Source organism: Felis catus, chromosome D1 (assembly GCF_018350175.1).
Source record: "Felis catus isolate Fca126 chromosome D1, F.catus_Fca126_mat1.0, whole genome shotgun sequence".
Classification (NCBI taxonomy): Eukaryota; Metazoa; Chordata; class Mammalia; order Carnivora; family Felidae; genus Felis; species Felis catus.
In genome coordinates, this window is record NC_058377.1 from 58,797,089 (window position 1) to 58,813,877 (window position 16,789).

Below are 16,789 nucleotides of genomic sequence, written 5' to 3' on the forward strand. Positions count from 1 at the left end.
CTTGGGTAGGAAGCACATGGTATTGGTCGTCTCTTAGAAGAGAAGGTGGATCAGTTCTAGAACTGGTAGACTTTAGTATATTGTGCAATTACATTTCCCCGAAATACATTTGAAGCAAATAAAATGTAAGTTTAACATTTGTGGTAACTACATGGATGTGGGTTTATATTTTTAGTTGTACTTCCATGTTGAAAAATGTTCACAGAAAGTTAAAATCACTCCGTGGTCCTGTCATCCAGAGATGATCACTGTTGCTTTCTTACTTATCTTAAAAAGTGGTGTCTGGAGACACCACTCTCAGTTTGCGTCTTTGCTCTATCAGTTTTATGTGACATGTGTAAAGCAAATGTTGACCAAAGTAAACTTTTTAGATTTAAATTAGGTGTGTATTCAAATATATAAAGTTTTAATTTTAGGGAAATATTACAAAGCACTTTTAAGAATACAGCTTTTCCAGGGGCGCCTGGGTGGCTCAGTCGGGTAAGTGTCCAACTTCAGCCCAGGTTGTGATCTCACGATTCATGAATTCAAGCCTTGCATCGGGCTCTCTGCTGTCAGTACAGAGCCTGCTTTGGATCCTCTATCTGCACTGCCCGCCCCCCCCCCCCCCCCGCCCCTTCCCCACTCACTCTCTCAAAAATAATAAATAAAAAAATTAAAAAAAAAAAGAACACAGATTTTCCAGTGGTGCCTGGGTGGTTCAGTCAGTTAAGTGTCCAACTCTTGATCTTAGCTCAGTTCTCGATCTCCGGGTCATGAGTTCAGGCCCAGCATTGGAATCCACACTAGGCGTAAAGCCTACTTAAAAAAAAAAAAAAAATACAGATTTTCCAGTAAATAGTAATAGATCTATGAACTAGGCTATAGTAATAGATCTATGAACTAGGCTATAAGAAGTTCAGAGTTCTGGATATCCAGTGGTAGTTTTTAAATTTTCCACAGTACTTATTAAATTGATAAGAACAGATTCTACACTTGATTTCAGCCAAAAGCCTGAGAAGTGATCCACAATTTTTATTTATAAATAAATATGTTTATTAATCCTGTAAGATATTATTCTATCTCTGTCAAAATGTGAAATTCTTAGGCAGTGTTATGATTGGAATTGTAGTATTCTAGCCATAAATTTTTTAATTCTGCAGAAATTCAGTAATTTCCTATAGCTGTTTTCTTATTACTGTACTCAAGGATTTTTTGATGAGGGGAATGCAGATTTAAGACCCTAACTGGAAGAAATTCTTGCTTCATTTTGTTTTTGATGTTCTTCTCTTCCACACACTCCCAGCTCCAGTAAGGGAAATTTGAAAATTGTATAAAATTCTTTCTTGCCTCAGTCACTTTTTCTGTGAATCAAAGGTGTTCTCTCCGTGATGTCTAAAGTTTCTCATTTCTCTGATTTTATGATTTTTAAGTAGTTCTGGAAATGTTTGGATGCAAATATTAGCTTGTAGAGAATCCTGTGAAGATCGAAGCCTTACTTTTACCAGCTAACTTTACAGGTACTTATTTTACCAAATACCTTGTCAGATTTTAGAGTTCTGTAATACAGTGCATTTTCTTCATTTGGGCTTAACAGATTTAAAAATTATTGTTAATTCTGGAATAGTCTATTCAGTCAACAAAAATTTTTAATTAAAAAAAAATCTTATGTTTAATTTTGAGAGTGAGAGAGACAGAAGGAGGGACAGAGAGGGAGTGAGACAGAAAATCTGAGACAGGCTCTGCACTGATAGTAGAGACCCCGATGTGGGGCTCGTACCCACAAACCACAAGATCATGACCTGACCTGAAGTCAGACACCAACCTACTGAGCCACCCAGGCGCCCCTCAACAAATATTTTTTAAAGTGATTGTATATATGATTGTGTAAAACTTATAAATAATTAAAATAATTTGGATTTATTAACACAATTCTGTAAGACACCTATTATGAATTTTTGTACCACGTATTTGTAGCCTAATAATAAGCATTAGCTGAGTTCTTTACATTTCCCAAAGTGCTTCTATATCCATTTATTTCACTTAATCTTCAAAACAACCTAGTAAGATGTATGTGATTTGCAGACGTAAAAATTGTTGCTCAAAGAGATGAAGATACTTATCCAAAGCCAGGATTAGAAACATTCGGGATCTCTGACTCCTAACCTATTCTCTTTCCACTTCCCTACTGTATTTTTGTTTCCGAGATCTTCTCTAGGGAAGTGAGATTAGTGAGGCATATGGTGATGTCTTATATGAGGGTGTACTGTAGACAGTGGAAGGGAAGGCAATAAAATATGGAAATAATGTAAAATTGATTATTTGTTTCATTGTCCTTATTCTCTTTATCCTTGGCTTCATTTTTATCAGCAAGTTTCATATTATTTATCATGGAAAATGTCTTAAATAAAATTGGTTCTAGGTTCTTTCCCCAGTTTCTCCCCCGACCTAACCAGAACTACTTACTAGCAATTGTGTGTGTTTTTAAATTGCTCTCGTCTGTAACTTGCCTCATTTATGGGGTGGAAATAGCCTTTTCTGGTTTCACAGGGTTGTTGTGAAGGGCAGAGGGGATAAGATGGGAAAGGACTGTGAAGATCTTGAAATGCTTTACTTAACAGGGATTATTGTTGCTGCATGTCAGTCTCTGTGGCTCAGTCCATTGCTGGCCTGCTTTTAAATGAATGTATTCTGTTAAAATGTAATTAAACTATATTAGAATTTCACCATTTAGTACTGCAACTCTCTTGCCTTACATTAGTAAGTTTGTACAGTCTTTTCTGATTAGGAGACGTAGAGTGAAATGGTGTCATGTTGTGTGTTATTTAATTGTACTAGGTATAAAGTGTGCAGAGGGTTTTTCACTAATGCCAAATGGCAGGCCAACTGACCTGCACTGGAATTGCAGTGCAGCTACTAGTGCTTATATTACAGCCTGCATTTATTTTCATTTTTTATGTAATCTCTACACCCAACATGGGGCTCGAACTCACAACCCCAAGATGAAGAATCTCACGTTCCATGGACTAAGCCAGTCAGATGCCCCATAGTCTAGCCTACATTTAAGATGAGCTCTGTGCATAGTGGGAAAGTGTGACTGTTGGGTCCTCTGAAGCTGTGTAACAGAAAACATTTCTTGATACTTTTTGCCTTAGCACTTGCACTGGTAGTATTTACTGGAACATTTGGCACCTTGTTTCAGATATTACAAAACTAAAGGATACTTTAATGAGGGGAACTTTTAAAGGCTTTTACAAACCTCTGGAGGAGGATTTGCTTGATTTGTGGGATTCTTAGAGGAATATGTCAAATTAATATGGCTTGTTATAATTAGATTTTATGAATATCTAAAATAAATTTGTGTACACTCTAAAGTAATGTAAAGAAAGCTGATGTTAACAAGCCCTTTTTTCTTTTCTGGCATATCTTAACTTTTTTCTTGAAAAGTATATGTATCTGTAGTTTATGTGTAAGTTCTATATAGATTCATTTCAGTTTAATTGAGCATCTGCATACCAGGCATCAAACTTAATGCTTGGAGGTACAAAGATACGTAAGAGAGATAGACACAAATGCAGGTATTTTTTTTCTGCGTATGTATTCCCTATTTTATTTATTTTTTAATTTTAATTCCAATAAAGTTAACATACAGTGTTGTATTAGTTTTAGGTATACAGAATTGTCTGATAGTATATAGTACAGTATCATATATTAATATATAAAACATATGCTATTAGTATAGTGTAATATAGATTCAACATTTCCATACATTACCCAGTATACAGGTACACTCCTTTCTTAATCACCTTCACCTGTTTCACCTATTCCCCCACCCACCTTCCCTCTTGTAACCATCAGTTTGTTCTCTCTAGTTAAGCGTCTGTTTCTTGGTTTGTCTCTCTCTCTTTTTTTCCTTTGCTCATTTGTTTTGTTTCTTAAATTCCACATGTGAGTGAAAATCATATGGTGTTTGTCTTTCTCTGAGTGTTGTATTTCACTTAGCATTATACAGAGATATTTTCACTGTAATGTAGTTAGCAGTACGACAGATACATGCTTTGGGAATATAGCAGACAGATACTTGGTCCAGCATAGAGGTTCAGGCAATGATCCTTAAGTAACTCGAAATCAAATCTTGTAACAATGGAAGCACTTTGACTTTTCAGAAATGATAAACCAAAAATTTTTTGTGTCAGTCTTTTGCAGATTCTGAAGTGGTGTTACTTAATTTTTATTTATTTTCCACTTTTATGTTTTATTTACTTTCAACTTTATTGAGGTATGATTTGCCTGCAATAAAAATCATTTTCAAGCGTACATAGTTTGATTTTTTTAGTAATTGTATGTAATTAAATTATCACCACCACGCTCAAGATACGGAACATTTCCATCAGCTTAAAATGTTTTCTTGTGCCCTTTGATGCCCCAGCTGCAGACAGCTAGTGATCTTCTTTCTGTCATCATATCTGTGTCTTTCCTAGAATTCCTTATACATGGAATCATACTGTAGGTACTTTTGTGTTTAACATATTTTATTCAGTGTAATTTGTGTTCAGTGCAGTATTTTTTGAGATTCATATTGTTGCATATCTTAATATTTTATTCATTTTTTATTGCTAAGTAGTTTTCCATAGTAAGGGTATATTGCAGTTTGTTTATCCATTCACCAGTGGATGGGCATTTCATTGTTTCCAGTTTTTAGCTGTTACAAACTGTTTACATTTTTGGCTGCTGTGATATTTGTGTACAAGCCTTTGAATGGACCTGTTTTCATTTCTCTTCAGTAAATACCTAAGAGTGTGATTGCTGGGTCCTTTATTTAATACATGTGTATTCACTTGATAAGAAACAGCCAAAATGTTTTCAGAGTAGCTGTACCATTTGGTATTCCTGTCAGCAGTATATGAGCATTCCAGTTGTACCATATCCTCATAAACACTTGATATTGTTAGCGTTCTTAACTTCAGTAATTCTAGTGGGGTGTTTGGTGGTATGTCATTTTAATTTGCATTTCGTTAATGACTAGTGATGTTAAACATCTTTTCATTATTGTTGACCATTTAGATAGTTTCTTTTGTGAAATGCCAGTTCACATCTTTTGCCCATATTTAAAAATTGGATTGTTTGGGGGCGCCTGGGTGGCTCAGTCGGTTAAGCGGCCGACTTCGGCTCAGGTCATGATCTCGCGCTTTGTGAGTTCCAGCCCCGTGTCGGGCTCTGTGCTGACAGCTCAGAGCCTGGAGCCTGTTTCAGATTCTGTGTCTCCCTCTCTCTGACCTTCCCCCGTTCATGCTCTGTCTCTCTCTATCTCAAAAATAAACGTTAAGGGGCGCCTGGGTGGCGCAGTCGGTTAAGCGTCCAACTTCAGCCAGGTCACGATCTCGCGGTCCGGGAGTTCGAGCCCCGCGTCGGGCTCTGGGCTGATGGCTCAGAGCCTGGAGCCTGTTTCCGATTCTGTGTCTCCCTCTCTCTCTGCCTCTCCCCCGTTCATGCTCTGTCTCTCTCTCTCCCCAAAATAAATAAACGTTGAAAAAAAATTAAAAAAAAAATAAATAAAAATAAACGTTAAAAAATTTGAAAAAATAAAATAAAAATTGGATTGTTTGACTTCTTAATGTTGAACTGTAAGAGTTATTTATGCGAGCCCTTTATAAGATAATTTTTTCTCCTTCCTAGTGTGTGGCTTGCTTTGTCATTTTCTTAACTTGTGTCTTTCAAAGAATAAAAGGTTCAAATTTGGGTGAAATCTGCTTCATCAAATTTTTCTTTGCTTTTTTGTGCCCTGCTTAACATTTAGTGTCACGATCCATTTCAAGTTCATTGTTCCATCACCATTTGTTGAAAAACTTAATCTTTGCTGCATTGAATTAGCTTTTGCATCTTTGTTGAAAATCACTTGGGGTGTGTGTGTGTTTTCATGGATACTATTTTGATTCATTGAGCTATTTGTTTATCTTCATGCCACTACCACACTGTTTTGATAACTATAGTCTTATTGTAAGTCTTGAAATTAAGTAATGTAAATCTTCCCATCTTGTTCTTTTTCAGAGGTGTTTTAGCTATTTTAGATATTTTGTTTTCAATAGAAAGCTTATTAACTATTAACTTGTCAATTTCTTCAAAAGGCCTGCTAGGATATTAATTGTGACTGTATTGACTCTGTTTTTCAGTTCCAGTAGAACTGACATTTTAATAACATAAAAGTCTTTCAGTCCATGAACGTAGGATATCTTTCCATTTATTTATTATTTAATATATTTAATGTTCCTTCACAGTGTTTTGCATTTTTCAGTGTCTTGGTATTCCATATCATTTGTTAAATTTATCCATAAACATTTTATTTTATTTTTTGATGCTGTTGTAAATGGAGCATTGAAAAAATTCATTTTCTTACTGTTCATTGCTGATATGGAAGTGAATATTGAATATTAGGTTATATCCTGTGACCTAGCTAAATTTACTAATTTAGTAGCTTTTCTGTGGATTTCTTAATATTTTCCCTGTAAAAAAAATTTTTTTCTCTGTACATAATCATGTCATCTAAAAAAAAGATAGTTTGACTTTTTCCTTTCCAATTCTTATGCCTCATTCCTTTTCTTGCCCTTTCATATTGTACCAGTTAGTGAATGGAAGTGATGAGAGTGGACATCCTTACTTTCTATCTCTTTGCTTTCTTCCTAATCTTAGGTCAAAATCATTGAGACTGCACATGTTTTATCTGTAGAGTTTTAATAGATGCCCTTAATCAGGTCTAGGAAGGTTCTTTTTTTTTTTTTTTTTAAGTTTATTTATGTATTTTGAGAGTGAGCGAGCCATGCTTGTGCATGAGCAGGGAAGGAGCAGAGAGAGAGGGAGAGAGAAAATCCCAAGCAGGCTCTGTGCTGTCAGTGCACAGTCCATTGCAGGGCTTGATCTCATGAGCAATGAGATCATGATCTGAGCCGAGATAAAAATTCAGACCCTTAACTGACTCAGCCACCCAGGAACCCCGGAAGTTTCTTTTTATTTCTAGTTTCTTGACAGTTTTTGGTTAAGGCATTTCATTTGAATTTCATTTTTTTCCAGCTATATTGAGATGTAATTGACATATAACATTGTATAAGCTTAAGGTATACAGTGGGATGATTCAATACATGTCTATATTGCAAAATGATTACCACTATAGGTTAGTTAACACATCCATCATATCACATAATTAACTTTTTTGTGTGTGTGGTAACAACATTTAAGGTCTGTTTTTTTTTTTTTTTTTTTAGCAACTTTCAATGTATAATCTACAATTGTTAACTATAGCCACTCTGATGTACATTTAGAACTGTATGATACACCCCAGAACTTATTCATCTTGTATTGATTTGTACCCTTTGACCACCATCTCGCCATTTCCCCCATCCTCTAGCCACGACTATTCTGTTTCTGTCTGTGATTTTTTAGCTTTTTTGGATTCCACATATAAGTGAGATCATACAGCATGTTTCTCTGTCTGACTTATTTCACTTAGTATAATGCCCTCAATTTCCATTGATCTTGCAAATGGCTAGATTTCCTTTTTTGTGTGTGTCATTGTGTATATGTATATATTTGTGTATGTATGTACACACACATGTGCGTGCACACACAGACCATGCTTTTTTAATCCATTTTTCTGTCAGTGGACACTTAGGTTGTTCCTATGTCTTGGCTATTGTGAATAATGCTATATTGAATACAGGGATATAGATATCTTTTCAAGATACTGATTTCATTTCCTTTAGATACAAACCCAGAAGTGGGATTACTGAATCATGTGGTAGTTTTATTTTTAATTTTTTGAGAAACCTCCATACCGTATCCCATAGTGGTTGCACCAGTTTACATTCCCACCAACAGTGCCTAAGGATTATGTGTTCTCCACGTTGGCCAACACTTGTTTCTTTTCTTTTTGGTAATTGCCATACGAACAGGTGTGAAATAATATCTCATTTTGGTTTTAATTTATGTTTCCTTCTTGATTGGTGATGTTGAGTACCTTTTCATGTACCTGTTGACCATTTGTATGTCTTCTTTAGAAAACTGTCTTTTCAGGTCCTCTTCCCCCTTTTAATTGGGTTATTATTATTTTTTTTTCCTACTGAGTTCTATGAGTTTCTTATGTATTTTGGATAGTGACACTTTATCAAATATTTGGCTTGTAAATATTTTCTCTCAGTCTGTAGGTTGCCTTTTTATTTTGTTGATTGTTTCTTTTGCTGCGCAGAAGGTTTTTAGTTTGATGTAGTAAAACTTGTTTATTTTTGCTTTTGCTGCTGGTGATTTTGTATCATTTCCAAGAAATTATTGCCAAGACCAATGTCAAGGAACTGTTTTACCTTATGTTTTCTTCTAGGAGTTTTATGGTTTCAGGTCTTACAGTTAACTATTTCGAGTTAATTTTTGTAATTGGTATAAAATAGGGGTCCAGTGTCATCCTTTTATGTGTGGATAGTGTTCTCACTACCATTTATTGAAGACACTGTCCTTTCCCCATTGAGTATTCTTGGCTCCCTTGTCAAATATTAGTTGACTGTATATACATGGGTTTGTTTCTGGGCTCTCTATTCTGTTGTAGGTCTGTGTGTCATTTTATTTTATTTTATTTTATTTTATTTTATTTTATTTTATTTTATTATTATTATTTTTTAATGTTTGTTTTTGAGAGACAGAGAGAGACAGAGTGTGAGCAGGGGAGGGGCAGTGAAAGAAGGAGACACAGAATCTGAAGCAGGCTCCAGTCTCTGAGCTGTCAGCACAGAGCCCGATGTGGGACTCGAAGTCACGTGAGATCATGACCTGAGCCGAAGTCAGATGCTTACTGACTGAGCCACCTAGGTGCCCCCATGTGGGTTTTTTTTTTTTTTATGCCAGTACCCTATAAATATTCATTTATATGCTGAACATTAGCAATATAAAGTGTCACGTACCATGGAAAAGTGCCATTGGTGGGTCAATGTGCCATAATACAGATGTATTCTTATTGACAGGATCTTATTTACAGGAAATATCAATAAGTTATTTTGTTAAGTAAAATTGGGGCACCTAGGCAGCTCAGTCTGTTAAGCATCCAACTCTTAACTTAGGCTCAGGTCATGATCTCACTGTTCGTGGGTTTGAGCTCCACATTGGGCTCTGCACTGACGGATTCTGTGTCTGTCTCTCTCTGCCCCTCCCCTGCTTTCTCTCTCCCTCAAAATAAATAAAATAAACTTTAAAAAACAAATATTAAGTAAAATTAACATAACAGAAAGTTATGCTTATTTTAACATTTTAAAGTATACAATTAGGTGGTTTCCAGTATATTCACAGTGTTGTACAAGTATCATCACTAATTCCAGAACATTTTTATTACCCTGAAAGAAATCCCATACAAATAAGCAATCACTTGCCATTTCACCCCCTTCCCTAAGCTCATGACAATGATTAATCTGCTTTTTATTTCTATGGATTTGCTTTCTCTCAACATTTCATAAAAATGGAATCATTTAGTATGTGGCTGTAATTTTTAATTTATATGTCAACTTGGCTGGGCCACAGTACCCAGACATGTGTCAAATATTATATGAATGTTTTTCTGAAGATGTTTTTGTATGAGACTAATATTTAAATCAGTAGACTTTGAATAAAGCAGATTGCTCACCATAATATGGTGGGCCTCATCTAATCAGCTGAAGGCCTGAATAGAACAAAAGACTGGCTTCCTTCCCAGGTAAGAGAATTCTGCAGCAGATGGCCTTTGGACCTAAAAGCAGCTCCTTTGTGGGTCTCCAGCCTGATGACCTTTGACTTAAATGGCAACATTGGCTTTTCTCTGGGTCTCCAGCCTATTATCCTACCCTGCAGATTTTAGATTTGCCAACCTCCATAATCATGTGAGCCAGTACCTTAAAATAAATATCTTTTTATACATATACACATCATCTTGGTTCTATTTCTCTGGAGAACCTATAAATACAGTGGCCTTTTGTGGCTGGCTTCTTTCACTTACCAAGTATTTTTTGAGGTTCATCCATGTTGTAATATGTATCAGTATTTATTACTCTCTGTGGCTAAATAAAATTTCATTTTATGGATATACCACATTTTGCATATTCATTGATCTGTTGATGGGCATTTGGGTTATTTCCACTTTTTGGCTATTATGGATAACACTGCCATGAACTTTGGTCTATAAGCTTTTGTTTTAATTTTTCACTTCTTGTGATATGTATGCTGAGGAGTGGAATTGTTACATCACATAGTAATTCTGTGTTTACTTTTTTTGAGTATGTGTCAGGTTGTTTTCTAGAAGCCGTACTGGTTTACATTCTCATCAGCAATGTATGAAGGTTCTTACTTCTCCACATCCTGGCCAGTATTTGTTCTTTTGCTTTTGTGTATAACCATTCCAGTGGGTCCGAAGTGATAACTTGCGGTGGTTTTGATTTGCATTTTCCTAGTGACTAATGGATGTTGAACATCTTTTCATGTGCTTTCATGTGCTTATTGACCGTTTGTATATTTTCTGTGGAAAAATGTATATTTAATACTTTTGCATTTTTAATTTAACTTAAATTTTTAAAAAAGTTTTATTTATCTTGAGAGAGAGAGCATGAGGAGGGGAAGGGGCAGAGTGAGAGGGAGAGAGAGAATCCCAAGCAGTCTCTGTGCTGTCAGCTCGGAGCCTGACGTGGGGCTTGATCCCATAAACTGCAAGACCATGACCTGAGCTGAAATCAAGAGTAAGACACCAACTGACTGAGCCACCCAGAATCCCCTGCTTTTGCCTTTTTAAAATTGGGCCATTGGTCTCTTTGCTATAGATTTTTAAGAGTTCTTTATGTATTCTGGATATTAAGCCCTTATATCAGATACATGATTTGCAAATAATTTTCCTATTCTATTGTCTTTTCATTTTCTTTCCTTCCTTCCCTTTCATATTCTTTCCTTTTGTTTTTTTAAAAGTAATCTCTACATCAAATGTGGGGCTCGAACTCACAATCCCAAGATCAAGAGTCACATGCTCTACTGACTGAGCCAGCCAGGCAACCCTTCTTTTCATATCCTTAATAATGTCTTTTTTTTTTTTTTAACTTTTTTAACATTTATTCATTTTTGAGAGAGAGAGAGAGAGAGAGAGAGACAGAGACAGAGCATGATCTGTGGAGGGGCAAAGGGAGAGAGAAGAGACAGAGAATCTGAAGCAGGCTCCAGGCTCTGAGCTGTCAGTACAGAGCCCAATGCGGGGCTCGAACCCACAAACTGAGATCATGACCTGAGCCAGAGGCAGATGCTTAACCGACTGAGCCACCCAGTTGCCCTGATAATGTCCTTTGATGCATATTTTTAACTTTGATGAAGTTGTTATACTTTTTTTTTTTCTTTTCTTGATATGCTTTTGGTGTTCCATTTAAGAATCCATTGCCAAATTGGAGATCTTGAAGATTTACTCCTATACTTTCTTTTAAGAATTTTATAGTTTTAGCTATTACATTTAATCTTTGGTCCACTTTGAGTTAAATTTTACATTTGGAATGAGATAGGGGTCCAATTTCATTCTTTTGTATATGGAAATTCACTTGTAGCACTATTTGTTGAAAAGACTATTCTTTCTCCTTTTAATGGTTGTGGCATCCTTGTTGAACAACAACGTGGGGCTTGAACTTGTGAACCACAAGATCATGACCTGAGCTGAAGTAGGATGCTTAACTGACTGAGCTACTCAGGCGCCCCAGAACTACATATTCTTAAATAACTAGTGGGTCAAAAGAAATCACTGGGAAAATTAGAAAATACTTTGACGGGAATGAAAACAAAAACACAATATACCAAAACTTACAGTATGCAGTGAAGCTACTCTGGGAAATTAGTAGCTCTGAACACCTACATTAAAAATAAAGATCTCAGATCAACCTAACTTTACACCCAAGAAACTAGTAAATAGCAAACCAAATCCAAAACCAGAAAAAGGGAGAAAATAATAAAGATTAGATCAGAGATAAATGAAATAGAGGATAGAAAGACAGTAGAGAGAATGAATGAAACCAAAGTCGATTCTTTGAAGAGCTCAACAATAGGCAAATCTTTAACTAGTCTAAGAAAAAAGAGAAGATGCAAATAGCTAAAATGAGAAATGAAAATGGGGGCATTACTCTTTATTCTACCATTAAAATAAAAAGTATTATAAGAGTACTATGAGCAGTTGTATGCCAACAAATTGGATAACCTAGATGAAAAGGACAAATTCCTAGAAACACACAAATTACCAAAACTGATTCAAGAAAAGAATAGAAATTCTCAACAGACCTTTTACAAATAATGAAATTGAATCAGTAATTAAAAACCTTCCAACAAAAAGTCTAGGAGTAGACATCTTCATAGGTGGACTTTACTAAACAGTTAAAGAAGAATTAACACCAGTCCTTCTCAAACACTCCCCCCCAACCCCCCCCAACCAAAAAAAATTAGAGAAGGGAACACTCACATTCTATGAGGTCCTCATTATTCTGATATGAAAGTCACACAAAGATATCACAAGAAAACTACAGATCAATATCCCTTATGAACATTGATGGAAAAATTCTCAAAAAACAACAACACATTTACAGGATTATACACTTTGACAGAGTGAGATTCATCCCAGGAATGTAAAAGTTCAATATAAGAAAATCAATGAATGAAATACACCATACAAATAGAACAAAGGACAAAACTATATAATCATGTCAATAGAGACAGGAAAAGCATTTGACAAAATTCAGCACCTTTTCATGTTAAAACTGCTCAGTAAACTAAAGGCACAGCATAGAAAATATAGTCAGTGATATTGTAAGAGCACTGTGTGGTAACAGATGGTAGCTACACTTGTGATGATCATAGCATAACTTAAAGAGAAGTTGGGGGGCGCCTGGGTGGCTCAGTCGGTAAAGCGTCCGACTTCGGCTCAGGTCACGATCTCGCGGTCCGTGAGTTCGAGCCCCACGTTGGGCTCTGGGCTGATGGCTCAGAGCCTGGAGCCTGCTTCCGATTCTGTGTCTCCCTCTTTCTCTGCCCCTCCCCCGTTCATGCTCTGTCTCTCTCTGTGTCAAAAATAAATAAAAAACATTAGTAAAAAAAAAATTTTTTTTAAAGAGAAGCTGGATCACTGTTATATACCTGAAATATTGTAACACATATAAACACATGTAGCATCCTGTGTCAGTTATACTCAAAAAATTTAGACAAATATATTAAAAAACACTCAGTAAACTAGGAATAAAAGGAAACTTCCTTTTAAAAAAATTATTTATTTTGAGAGAGAGGGAGGGAGCGGCAGAGAGAAAGGGAGAAGGAGAATCTCAAGCAGGCTCCGAGCTATCAGCTTGGAGCCCAGCATGGGGCTTGATCTAGTGAACCATGACACCATGACTAGAACTGAAACCAAGAGTCAGATGCTTAACTGACTGAGCCACCAGGTGCCCCGGAAACTTCCTTAATATGATAAAGGGCTCATAGAAAAACCCACAGTAACATTCATTATACAGTTGACCCTTGAACAACATGGGTTTGAACCATGTGGGTTCAAATTTTTTTGATAAATACAGTACAGTACTATAAATTTATTTTCTTTTCCTTATGATTTTCTTAATAACATTTTCTTTTATGTAGCTTAGTTTATGGTAAGAATACAGTATATAATATAACATACAAATGTGTTAATTGTTTGTTATTGGTAAGGCTTACAGTCACCAGTAGGCTATGCATAGTTAAGGTTTTGGGGAGTCAAAAGCCATACATGGATTTTTGACAGCCTATATTGTGTAAGGGTCAGCTGTACTCAGTGGCAAAAGACACATCTTTCCCCCTAACATCAGGAACAAGAGGGAATACCCACTTTCTCCACTGCTCTTCTCTTGGCATTTGAACATTGTAATTTGATCTGAAAGTGGTATTTCTTTATTAGTTTTTAAAATTATTACTTAAGTTTTAAAAGTTCATTTGAAATATTGGTTACATATTTCATTTGCTTGATGGCAGCATTTTTCTCATGAGTGTCCTTTGGCTACTGTTTTTCCTTTTTTAAAATTTACATTTGGGTTATTTATTTTTTGAATGAAGGGGGTTTTCCCCGTGCTACTTTTTGTAGGTATCTCAGGGTAGCTACAGTCTTCCAAATCTACAGTAATTTTCTTTACAACCAGGTTTGTGTGTATTAATTTATTTTATTTCTCCTTTACCAGAGAAGATTGGACCATTGGTAGTGCAGGCTGTCTCACTATCTTTTTGCCACACCAGCAACCTAATTTCTGCTAGTGTAGCTTGTTTATGTGATTCCTAATTTAGTACTGTCTCCTCTACTTCTTCAAACTGTGAACAACAAAGCTCTTTCCCCAGCCCACGTCCCCTGTTTTCGTTGTTGCAAATGTGGTTTAAATTTTATACCTCAGGAAGTATACTTGAAGAAATGTAGACACCTCCCCCCTTGAGTTTTGGAGCCTTGTGCCTTATATTCACCCTCCTTCTCCAGTTTGTCTCTCTTTTGGCTTATCTTTCACTTATATTTCATATATCTCCTAGTTTTATTGGAGATCATGTTTGCATGTATGTTTTTTATTCTCTTTATTGCTTTTGAGTAACTTCTGGGAGGAGTAAGAAGATTTTCACTTTGCTCTGTCATGAAGACCAGAGTTGCTTAAAATGTATTTTTTGTTAGTGCTGTGCATATTCATTTAGTCAAAATATTTAAACTGGATTAAATTTGATAATTCTAAGCTGTGGAATGTATTTGCACTTATTTAACAAAGACTTGTCTAACATTTAGTATGTGCCAAGTCTGTTCTAAGTGCTTTACAAATATGTACATTTCATCTTCATAATAATCCTGTGAGGTAGGTGTTCTTTTTATTCCCATTTAACCAATAGGACACTGAAGCACAGTCAGGAAAATTAACTTGCCCAAGGTTGCCTGCCTAATTAATAAGAAATAAGAACACTTTCTGCTTTTCATTTTACGACGAAAGCATTTGTGGATCTTGGCATTTATACCTTTTCTTAATGGATCCCTTGAGAAGAGAGACTATGTCTTATTCATCTTTTTATTTCCAATGCCTCTTTAGCAGAATGCCTGAAATTCAGAAGATACTTGATGAATGTTGGTGACTATTTTTATTAGGAGCCAAGTAATTTCCTCTGTGCCAGACTTTTATAGTTTCAGTTCTTTATTCTTCTTGCTTTGTTTAAAAAAAAAGTTTTTTGTGTTTCATGTCATCATTTTAATGTTATTGCCATATTTGCTGTAATAATACCCCTAAAAACAGCCATTGTATTCCAGAACAAAATTATAAAGGTTTTTTTCTTAATGAAAGAATTATCAATGTGCTAATAATATAAACACTAATTCCCTTACCCCAGCTTGCTGTCCATGTTAAAAAATTATTTTTTATATCCAAATATTAGTTCTATTTAAAGTATTATTTATAAAATAACAGAGGTGAACTAACTCAGAGTAGTAAAATGTGGTAGTTATAGTTCATTTGTTTTTGTTTTTTGTTTTTTTAGTCCATGCATATTTAATACTCATTTTTTTTTTTTCTATTTTAAGCATATATTACCATTTAGGGGCACCTGGGTGGCTCAGTCGATTGAGCATCCGACTTCGGCTCAGGTCGTGATCTCACAGCTTGTGGGTTCGAGCCCTGCATCGGGCTGACAGCTCAGAGCCTGGAGCCTGCTTTGGATTCTGTCTGCCTCGCTCTCTACCCCTCCCCCACTCGTGCTCCGTCTCTGTCTTTGTCTCTGTCTCTAAAAAATGAATGAAAACCTTAAAAAAAAAAAGAATATATCACCATTTTAAAAAACCTTTAAAAAAAGTTTTTATTTAAATTCCAGTTAAAGATACAATGTAATATTAGTTTCAAGTGTTCAATATAGTGATTTAACACTTCCATATAACACTCTGTGCTCCTCACAACAAGGGTACTTCATCTCCCTCACTTATTTTACCCATTCCCCCACCCACATCCCCTCTGGCAACCATCGGTTTGTTCTCTATAATGTAGAGTCTGTTTCTTGGTTTGCCTCTTTTTTTTTTTTTTTTTTTTTTTTGCCTTTGCTTATTTGCCTTGTTTCTTAAATCTACAGATGAGTGAGATCATACAGTATTTATCTTTCTCTGACTTATTTTCACTGAGCATAATACTCTCTAGCTCCATCCATGTCCCTGCAAATGGCAAGATTTCATTTTTTATTGCTGAGTTATATTCCATTATGAATATATATGTATCACATCTTCTTTATCATCAGTTGATGGTTCCATAGTTTGGCTATTGTGGATAATGCTCCTGTAAACATTGGGGTGCATGTATCTCTGAATTAGTATTTTTATATTCTTTGGATAAAACACTTAGTAGTGCGATTGCTGGATTGTAGGGTAGTTCTATTTTTAACTTTTTAAAAAAGTTTATTTATTTATTTTGAGAGAGAGAAAGAGAGTGAGCACGCGTGTGTGCATAAGCAGGGGAGGGGCAGAGAGAGAAAGGGGAAGAGATAATCCCAAGCAGGATCCACGCTCAGCACAGAGCCCAACAGAGGGCTCTATCTCACGAGTGTGAGATCACAATCTGAGCCGATATCGAGAGTCCCAATGCTTAACCAACTGAGCTAGGCACTCCTTTTTTAACTTTTGAGGAACCTCCATACTGTTTTCCAGGGTGGCTGTACCAGTTTGTGTTCCCACCAACAGTGCAAGAGGGTTCCCCTGTCTCCACATCCTCACCAACATCTGTTGTTTCTTTTGTTGTTGATTTTAGCTATTTTGACAGGTGTGAGGTGGTGATCTCTC

The 16,789-nt window shown here is 35.9% G+C and overlaps 1 protein-coding gene and 1 pseudogene across 5 annotated transcripts in view; one reads left to right on the top strand and one right to left on the bottom strand.

The window, feature by feature from the left end:
- The window catches only part of FCHSD2 (FCH and double SH3 domains 2), a 298,964-nt gene that overhangs the window by 35,583 nt on the left and 246,592 nt on the right, over positions 1-16,789 (top strand). The window lies entirely within an intron of this gene.
- On the bottom strand, positions 839-1,005 carry LOC111556879 (annotated as a pseudogene).